This window comes from Pteropus vampyrus, unplaced genomic scaffold, assembly GCF_000151845.1.
Source record: "Pteropus vampyrus isolate Shadow unplaced genomic scaffold, Pvam_2.0 Scaffold2, whole genome shotgun sequence".
NCBI lineage: Eukaryota > Metazoa > Chordata > Mammalia > Chiroptera > Pteropodidae > Pteropus > Pteropus vampyrus.
In genome coordinates this window covers 7,448,713-7,458,890 of record NW_011888783.1, presented here as the reverse complement: position 1 = coordinate 7,458,890, position 10,178 = coordinate 7,448,713, and positions in this window count along the sequence as shown.

Genomic DNA, 10,178 nt, shown 5'->3' with positions numbered 1-10,178 from the left:
GCCTTGTCTCTTTGGTTGTTCATGGTGGTGAATGGACTATTTCTCTGCCTGGGCATTAATGGAAGTGTATTCTACTGTTTTTCCAGAAAGAAGATTTATTATATAAAGGTCTCTCTTTAGCCTGTTGCAAAGAAGATGCTTTTCTTTTGGTTTTTAGTAGATGGCGTCTAAGCCTCTTGGATCCCTGCTTTATATAAAGTCTTAATAATGCTTTTTAAATTTCCTTGTAGATATTTAATCATGCTCGCTACCTTTAGTTTCAGTCCCTGTTAGTGTCAGCAACAGTCTTGGCAGTGTTTGTTCAGATTCCCCAGGGGGCTCTGCAGTGATTGGTCTCGGGTGGGGGGTGGAGGAGGGCCTTCTGAGTTGGGGGTTGGGGGCTGCGACCCAGCCTCAGTTTTGCAGCCATGGCTGGCAAAAATCAACTGTTGTTCCTCTGTGGTCCCGTCTAGCTTCTTTGCTTTTTGCCCTGATGACTTTCCCAGGCAAGGCTGTTCGCGGAACTCACCACAGGAACTCACCGCTCCTTCCCCCCTCCCCCTCCTCCTACAGGGAGCTCTGGCGGCTGCCAGAGGCAGCCTCTTTATTACTCCTGGTCCACTGCCCGACACCTGGGGTTCTGACCTGGTAGCTTTTATGCTCAGATCCTACGCTCAGACGTGCTGGTGTGCAATTTGGGAGTTTTTTGTTGAGTTTTAGATGTTCAGCTTATTGTTGTTTCAAGGGGAGAGATCTGGAGACATCTCTCACTCTGCCATGTTTCAAGAAATATTGTTTTAAATACTGTTTTCTTTACTAGAGCTGTAGAGAAGGGAAATATAGTATGCCACATTACTCAATGTTGTTTGACACAGAATGCATTTCATGCAGTGTTTTGTAGGGACCACACATTTGAAAAATATGTGATCTGTGGATTTTCTAAAAAATAGATATAAGAAGCATTTATTAAGTTTAATCAGTTGAAGTTATAGGAACAAAATGTTGAGAAAAATAAAGCATAAGGAAATAACAGGATCAACGCTGGAGTTACAGGAAAAGAAAGGTGAAAAAGAGAAAAGAAAAACAAACAGGAAAAATTAAAGAAATAATAAAATAAAACTTCCTAGAACTGAGAGAAATTACAAATTGAAGTAGCCTACCAAGTTCTCAGAATTATGAATGGACAAAATCTCTCACCCAGGTGCTACATTTTCAAAGGACAAATTATAAGTAGAAAAAGTTTAATGATTTTCTGTGTGTGGGTGAGGGATACGATGCTCTCGTATAAGAGGAATAAAAATAATAGTATTAGATTTGTCAAAGTCAATTATAGATACTAAGAGACAAGGGAGAAATGTTTGTTTGTTTTCAAATTTCTGAGGAGAAATTAGTTCTATACTAGAATTCAATACTCAACCAGATTATCAATTATTTCTGAGAACAGAATAAAACTATGTTTTAGAGATAAAAGGAAAAATAGAGAATATATTTCCCATGAGTTCTTTGGGAAGCACATACAAACTTACTTTTGCAATAAGAATATCAACACTCTCATCATCACCATCACCAACATAAACAACCAAAGGGAAAAGAAAGAGAACAGTGAACAAAAAAGTGTAGAGCCATCCTATGTCCAAACTTGATGCCATTACAGTAGCATTGCTAAAAAGCTAGTAGACTTGGGGGAAAGGTTGGATGTGGGCAGAAATGTCTAAGGAAAATAGTTTTGTAGAGAGAGACTTTTGAAAAATAGTTAAGCTGTATAGTTACCAAAACACACAAGTAGGAAGAATTAATAATGAGAGATCTGCTATGCAACTTTGTGCCTCTATGTAATGATACTATGTCATATGCTTAAAAATTTGTTAAAAGGGTAGATCTCATATGTAGCATTTTTACTACAATAAAATAAAATTTTAAAAAGTTAATGGATAGGAAACAACAATATGGAATTTTCATTATTGAATAATGTTTGGCACAACATTGACTAATAATTTCAAAGTGGTGAAAATTTTAATTAATAATTAAAATTTTGTGATAAAATTATTTCCACAAGGTATTGTGATCGACTTTACTTCTTGTAATTGAAACTTAGTAATTGAAACTCAAACTGAGCCCAAAACTGAAAACAGGGTGGTTTCAAGTAACAAATATTTCTGGTCCAGGCACCATGTCCAGGATTCAGTAGAAATAAATCAATTCAAACCAATTTTAATACCAAGAAACATTAAAAATAACACTTCATATTTGAAAACATAAGGCTCAAGTAAAAGTGGATCCTCTTAGTCTAGAATTATTCATTGAGGAAGACATGCAGCATTGAGGAAGATGTGCAGCTGCTTTTTTTTATCTTCCTCCCCAAGAGGGAGCGAGCTTCTTCTCCATAATGCCAAGGAATATGGTGGTGCTATGAGGACGTTGAATGGTGGTGTAAGGATCTTAATTGTCACAAAAGAAAATGCATAGATAATGTCTAAAGTTGAGAAAATATTATTAACTATAAAATTTTAAAGTGGTGAGAGAACTAACTGTAGAAAGAACTTCAGAAGGTATAGGTGGTTGCCTGAGGTTCGGAGTATAGGACTGACAGGTAAGACTGGTAAGATGAGCAGCAGGTTAGTACCTTTGCTTTTATTTGTCATTCAATATTATTTATCTATATGTACATATTACTATAACAAACATATACATATGTTTGTATATGTTTAAAAGGATATATTTATAGAGAATATTATAGAAAGAAAATGAGCTACCGATTAAAGAAGCAAAGTCTTAGAGGCAAATTCATTCTTGAGAACAATTTTTGAAAACTATAGTGACAAAAATGAGCTTTACAAAGTACAACTTCTATTCTTAATCTTCGTAATTACAGAAAGTAGCTTTCTTAGTATACCCATATTAAGACTGGCTGCAGAAGACTATTTCTGGCTACTAAGTTTATAAAACCCAGTAATATATAAAGCTGGATGTCACATCTTCTCATTTAAAATTTAATAATATAATCATTCATTGTATTTGCACAAGTAAAAACACACATACATATTCAATATTTAGTTTTGAAATAATTTTATATCTATTAATTTTAAATCTTCAGCCAAGAGTGGTATTTGAGGAAGAGACCTCAGGGAATACTCTGTAAAAACAAGAGACCTAAACATTCAATTGTAAATGTTAGTCAACCAAGAAAGAAAAAGATGAACATAACATTTTTAAATTGTTGTCTTATCTCCTATCAATCCACTAACATATGAACGAGTCTTTCCACTTTACTAAAATTCAGTTTCTGAATCATACTCTGATATTTTTCATCATCCTAAATAATGTCAATTTAAATAATATGATAGTGGCAATGTAAGTACCTGATTTGTCTGAATTATGAAACATGATCTTTGCCAAAAATGATAAAGCAGTACACATTCAGTTTCAGTCGTGAAAGCTACTGCAGTTCCTAGGTTACAAGCAACCCTTTCTTAAGCTAAAAATAGCACCAACTGAGTACAAGATCACTTATAGACTTGAAATCTCTTTGTAATAATTTAAAAAATTACTTTGTACAAGCTGAAAATATAATAGATGCCATTCTCAATGTCATTTTAAAATAGTATTTTCTTTAAAGATTTTTACATTCTTGTATAATGGCATTCATAAATATTTAGAGTCCCTTAAAGAACTGACAATTGCTCTATCTGCAAAAATACTATAAGTTATATTTATGGAAAAACAGATGTTTTATCTCTGAATACTTGATAAATTTCAAACAGCAAACCATCACCTGACAAAGTACATACATATAAAGATAGAGTACTTTAGTTTAACATGTAGCACAGATAGATGATAGATTCATATGCTTTAAGACTACAGGAACAGGATCTGGTTTCGATTGTTATACTCTGTAGTCATACTTTTAGTTTAGTTTCAATATCTCAAGCTAATATGAAATTATTCAATTTGTCGATTTTATTATGGAATAATTAGAAATTAACATTTCAAAAAAGGAGTAGGAGAAGTGAATTACTATTTACTCCAAGTGATATTGGGTGAACTAACATGGTCTGAAAGTATAACAAAAGTATTATTTACATAAATGTGTGTGGCTGTGTTCTTTTGGATATTATTATTTATACTAATTTTTAGTTTATATAAACTATTTTCTCTCTATATAAATCTTTAATATCTTTATCTGGCATAAAAGTATATCTTAGTATGTGTTTATGTTACACAAATGTCAGTAAAAATATAAAAATGTTTTAAAGTAGAGAACATTATCATGTAGGGAAATCAATGCTGCATTTTACGTGTAGATTTGATGTAAAAAACAAAATCCAGTAAAGTTACAAAATACTTGCCAATTTCACATATATTACTCTATAGCATAAGATTTATTTGATTTTAAAACTAAAGCTTTTCGTGTTACTGTTTACAGTTATAAAAATTATACACTTCTTATTTGAAAAGCAATATATGAAAAAATATATAAATGGGGAGTTTCCAGTTTGGGGTAAGATGAGGTATGTATACCCCTTTCTTTTCCATGGAATACTATAAAACCCTGACAGAATGCATGGCACAGATATTTGAGTACTCTGAAATGTAAATAGCAACAGGCAGATTAAAATAGAACACCGTAAATCAAAGTACTGATGTGTCCTTTAGTATCTCCTGGCCTGAACTTATCTTAGTTGGGAACCTCAGACTGGACACCTTAAGGCAGCAGCAACAATAACAATAACACAGACAAAAGAGCTCCAAGAAAAGCAGTTTAGTCTAGCTTGAGAAGTAGGAAGGTGAATTACTAAGTTCATAGTGAGAGAGTGGAAAAAACATTTTTTTGTCTTTTTTTAATCTCTCCTGTCATACTATAGACTCTAAGTAATCCTGTGGAGATGGTGGTAGTGGTAGCAGCAACAGCTGTAAAGATGGCAGGGCTGTAGGAGCCAACAGTCTAAGGAATGGGAACCTTTCTCTTAATTCTCTCTGGAGTTGGGGTTGGGGCCAAAGCCCAGCTGTCTACTCTTTCTATTTCTATACCCTCTTACTTCTTGGTTCCACACATGGCTCAGTAGCAAGAGAAGTTGCTTTCTGCCTTTAAAAAGGGGCCCAAGAGATCAGAAAATTGGTGAGATTTTGGAGAGGAAGCTTGGAAAATCAACACCATAAAGTAGTATAGGATTTTCTGGGTCTGCCTATGGCCTATGCATGTAAGGATCTAATCCAAATTAGCATGTAAAATCCTTAAAGAACTGAGATAATAGATCTCTACCCAAGTCCTTCACTAAACCTTGGGTGGCATACAAGGCACAGAATAGTATAGTACTGCAAAAGGGTGGAAAAATGAACTGATATTGGAACCACAATCCAGAGAATGCAGGTTAGATCTTGCAGCCTGAAATTAATCAGGTGAATTTCATACTAAAACAAAAACTTTGACATTCTCTATAGGAATTAAACAAAACTCAATATCTCAATATGTAAAATTCAAAATGTCTAAGATTATCCAAATTTATTCAAAATTACAAAATTTCTGAGTAATCAAAATTACTCAAATTTCCTATGAAATTACTGTGTATGATGAACCATGGTAATATTAGCATGCTTGGATAAAAATACATAAAAGTTGACAGGAATGTTGGAAGCAGCTATTTTAAAAATGTTCAAACACTTTTGAAACAAATGTTAGAATATAAAGTATATAGTATATACTTTAGAAATATAAAATATAAAGTATACAGAGAGAATATATAGTATAAAGAGGAACCAAACAATAACTTTAGAATTAAAAAAAAAAAAATCCTCACAAACTCAGTACCAGAATGGAAATGAAAAAGAATCAGTGAACTTTAAGATAGATTAATAGTATTTTTTCAATCTAAGAGAGGAAATATATATCTGACAGGAATATCTGAGAGAGGAAAATATATATATTTTTAAAAAACTAATGAATAGAGCTTTAAAGACCTATGAGACAACAACAAAAGGTCAAAACTTTGAAGTTCTATAAAGAGAGGAAATGATGTGATATTGAAAAAAGATTTGAAGAAATAGATTGATAGTCTCATATTTGATGAAAGACACAAACCTACAGATTCATGAAGCTGAATGAATTACAAACAGAATAAACACAAAGAAATCTGTGTCCAGATATATTGTAATCGAAACTACTGAAAACTAAAAACAAGTAAAAATCTTGAAAGCAGCCATAAAAGTAACAGCTCATTATCTCTAGGAGAACAATGATTTGAACGACTAAAGATTTCTCACTGCAAACCATTGAAGCCAGAAAAAAAATACAGCATTTTTTGAGTAGTCAAAAAGAAAAAAAGAGCTGTCAAGCCAGAATTCTATTATGAGTAGAAATATCCTTTAGGATAATGGCAAAATAAGGACATTCTCAGATGATTAAAGACTTAAATGTAAGATCTGAAACAATAAAACGTGCAGAGGAAAACATTGGCAGTAAACTCTTTGGTATCTCTCAGTAATAGTGTTTTGAATATGTTCTCTTCGGACAAAGAAACAAAAATTTAAAAAATGAGATTATATCACACTAAAGAGTTTTTGCATAGTGAAGGAAATCATCAACAAAACAAAACACAACCTACTGAATGGGAGAAGATATTCACCAATGCTACATCCAATAAGGGGTTAATATTCAAATATAAAAGGAACTCATGCAACTTAACACACATACAAAAAATCCGATTAAAAATGGGCAGAGGACCTGAATAGATATTTCTTCAAAGAGGACATACAGATGGCCAAAAGGCATGTGAAAGATGCTTGACGTCACTAATTATCAGGGAACTGTAAATTAAAACCACTATGAGATATCACCTTACACCTGTCAGAATGGCTATCAACAATAATAAATCAATACAAAATGAGTGCTGGCGAGAACATGGAGAAAAGAGAACCCCCATGCAATGTTGATGGGATTGCAAACATTGCAGCCACTATGGAAAACAGTATGGAGGTTTGTCAAAAAATTAAAAATATAATTACCATGTGACCTAGCAATTCCACTTCTAAAATTTGCCTGAAGAAATACAAAGGACAAATTCAAAAAGATATGTACACTCCTATGTTCATTGCAGCTTTATTTACAATAGCCAAGATATGAAAGCAATGTAAGTGTCCATTGACTAAAGAATGGATAAAGAAGTGGTGTATATATATGCAATGGAATATTACTCAGCCATAAAAAGAAATGAAATCTTACCATTTGCAGCAATGTGAATGGACCTAGAGAGTATTATGCTAAGTGAAAATATGGCAAATAGAGAAAGATAAATACTATATGATTTCACTTATATGTAGAATCTAAAAAACAATAAATGAACAAAACAGAAACAAACTCATAGATACAGGAACAAAATGATGTTTTCCAGATGGGAAGGGATTGGGAGTATGGGTGAAAAAGGACAAAGGATTACAATGTGCAAATTGCTAGTTATAAAAGCAGCTACAGTTATGTAAAGTACAGTATGGAGAATATAGTCAATAATATTATAATAACTATGTATGGTGTCAGATGGGTACTAGACTTGTAGGGATGATCATTTCGTAAGTTGTATAAATATCTAATCATTATGTTGTACACCTGAAACTAACATAATGTATGTCAATTATAACTGAAAAAAATTTTTTTTTAAATTCTCAGATGAAATAAAACTAAAGTAATTTTAGAGCCTGCTAAATGCTCTAAAATAATTGTTAAAAGAAATTCTTCAGTCAGAAAAGAAATGGTATTGGAAAGAAATGGAAAATCAGGAATAAAGTAGGAGAACATAAACTGTAAATATACAGCAAATATAATATATACCACTTCTCCACTTGAGTTCTTTACAATATTTTTAAAAGTTGAAAACAAAAACATTGTCTCATGGGGATTTCAACCTAATAGAGGCAAAATATAAGATGACTATAGCTAAAAAGAAGACACTAAATGGAACTGTCGGGTGAAAGGTTTTCTACATTCCAACTGAAGTAATAACATATTAATTCTAAATAAACATTGCATAGTTATGAATGTATTTTGCAATTCCTAAAGGAAAAGATCTTTTGTAGATGAGTGGATAAACAAAATGATTTACATCTAGATAATAGAATAATAGTCATCAATACTTGCAAAAACTTAGATATATTTATACCTGTAATGACTTGAATGAATTTCAAAGGTATTCTACTGAGTGAAAAAAAATCATTTTCAGAAAGATACATACTATATTATTCCATATCATATAATGACATTCTTGGGGAAAAAAAAAAAAAAAACAAAACAACTATAGTGAGGAAAACAGATTAGTGGTTGCCGGAAGTCATGTGAGGATGTGACTGTAGAAATGATGTGACTATAGAGATGATAGCATGAGGAACTTTTCTGAGATAATAGAAATATTCTCTCAGTATTATGTTGGTGATTATATAAAATTATACATGTGTTAAAATTCATAAAATTATACACAAATTAAAATCGAAGTTCATTTTAAAGTATTATAATTTTAAAAATTAACCAAAACAAAACTCTTTAAAAGATATATTTGGGATATGGGTAATTCTTGACTTTTCAAGTTGCTATTTTTAGTTATCAAAAATACATTAGTATTTATAATCAGCCATGTGTTATTTGATATAATTTCAATATATAAATAAATCACACCAATAATCCTATTTTTAAAAAAAATAATTTTCTTTTCCTTTTATCTACTAAAATATTTAAATATGTAATTTCAAATCTTTTCATTGTTGATCACATGCAGTTTTTCTCACATAATCACAAGAGTAAATAGAACTATGAATACAATAAAAATGTCATTTCTAATATCTCTAATTCTACGCTAAAAAATTCTATGCCCATTGACAAAATTCACTTATTTGCATGTATAAAATATTGCAATTCGATCCAGTTTGTCTCTAAACAAATGGATCATATCAATGTAGAATCTGATGTTATTACAGGAAACTTGAATTTTAATGAACCCTGTTTGATTTGGATGAGTCAAGACAGGCATAACACAATTGAGTCAATTAGCAAGAATTTTGCAATCAATGTTGATTAAGAAAATGGGATGATGGTATGTGCATAATTTGGAGGCATTCCCTGGCTTGAACATTAATATAATTGGATAAACATCGGCATTTTAAATATAGCACATTGCTCTGAAATGAAATGATACATAGTTTTTGATACATGTAAATATTAAACTGAATACCTTTTATTATACATGACTGAAATTCCATTTAAAGCAGATCTAAGAAAGAATAATAAATTGCTCTGCTTTCGTCTTCTAGTAAAACATAACCATCAAATCAGCTATTGGTCAACATGTAATGAAATAAATCTAGGCTAGAGCACATAATTACCATGATTTGATTTTTGTCCTATACATCATCAGTGGTTACATATCCTTATTTGGAGTTTTCTTCTGGTTTTTTCTTTTTTCTTTTTTTTTATGTAACTTACACAATATATGTGGGTGATGTTCTGTCACTGTCACAGACTAATTTTTTTTTTTGTGGAGAAACCAATGCACTTAACTGCTTTAGGTTTTCAGACAAAATGTGTATGTGTTTTCTATTAGTTCTTTATAGCATCAACTGTTTTTCTCTTAAAATATTTACTTTTACAGTATTTATTTTATTGTCTATATTGGGGATGATTGTATTTTGCCTTCTATTGATGTTCTTTTAAATTATAATTTAGTTAGCCTTTTATCCTGTCATTTAATGTTCTTTTATTAATGACTTTGGAACATTACATGATTTCATGTGGCGCATGGTTGAATATTTTATGTGAATTTTCTTTGATAATAAAGCCTTCAAAGAAATGAAATTATTGTGTTTAAAATTAGAAGTCAAGCAAAACAAGAAAGCCATGATTTATATTAATTTATATAAAACAAAGATTTAATAAATCAAAATGTCAGGATTGTGATATTAAGAGAATAATATAAAAATTAAATATATAAAACAAAAAATAGATTAAATCATAAACTATTTTGAGGGGAGAATGAAATTTTATTATATAAATTTTGTTTCTGCCATATATCAGACCAGTTTTTGAGTAATTCTTCTTGATTTGGTTCCATTTTTATATTTAATTTAGACTTCATCAACCGAAAATCCATTAACATATTTCTTCTACTTATTATCTGAAATCATATTTGCTTTCCCAAATATTATAAAGTATCATGAACACAACT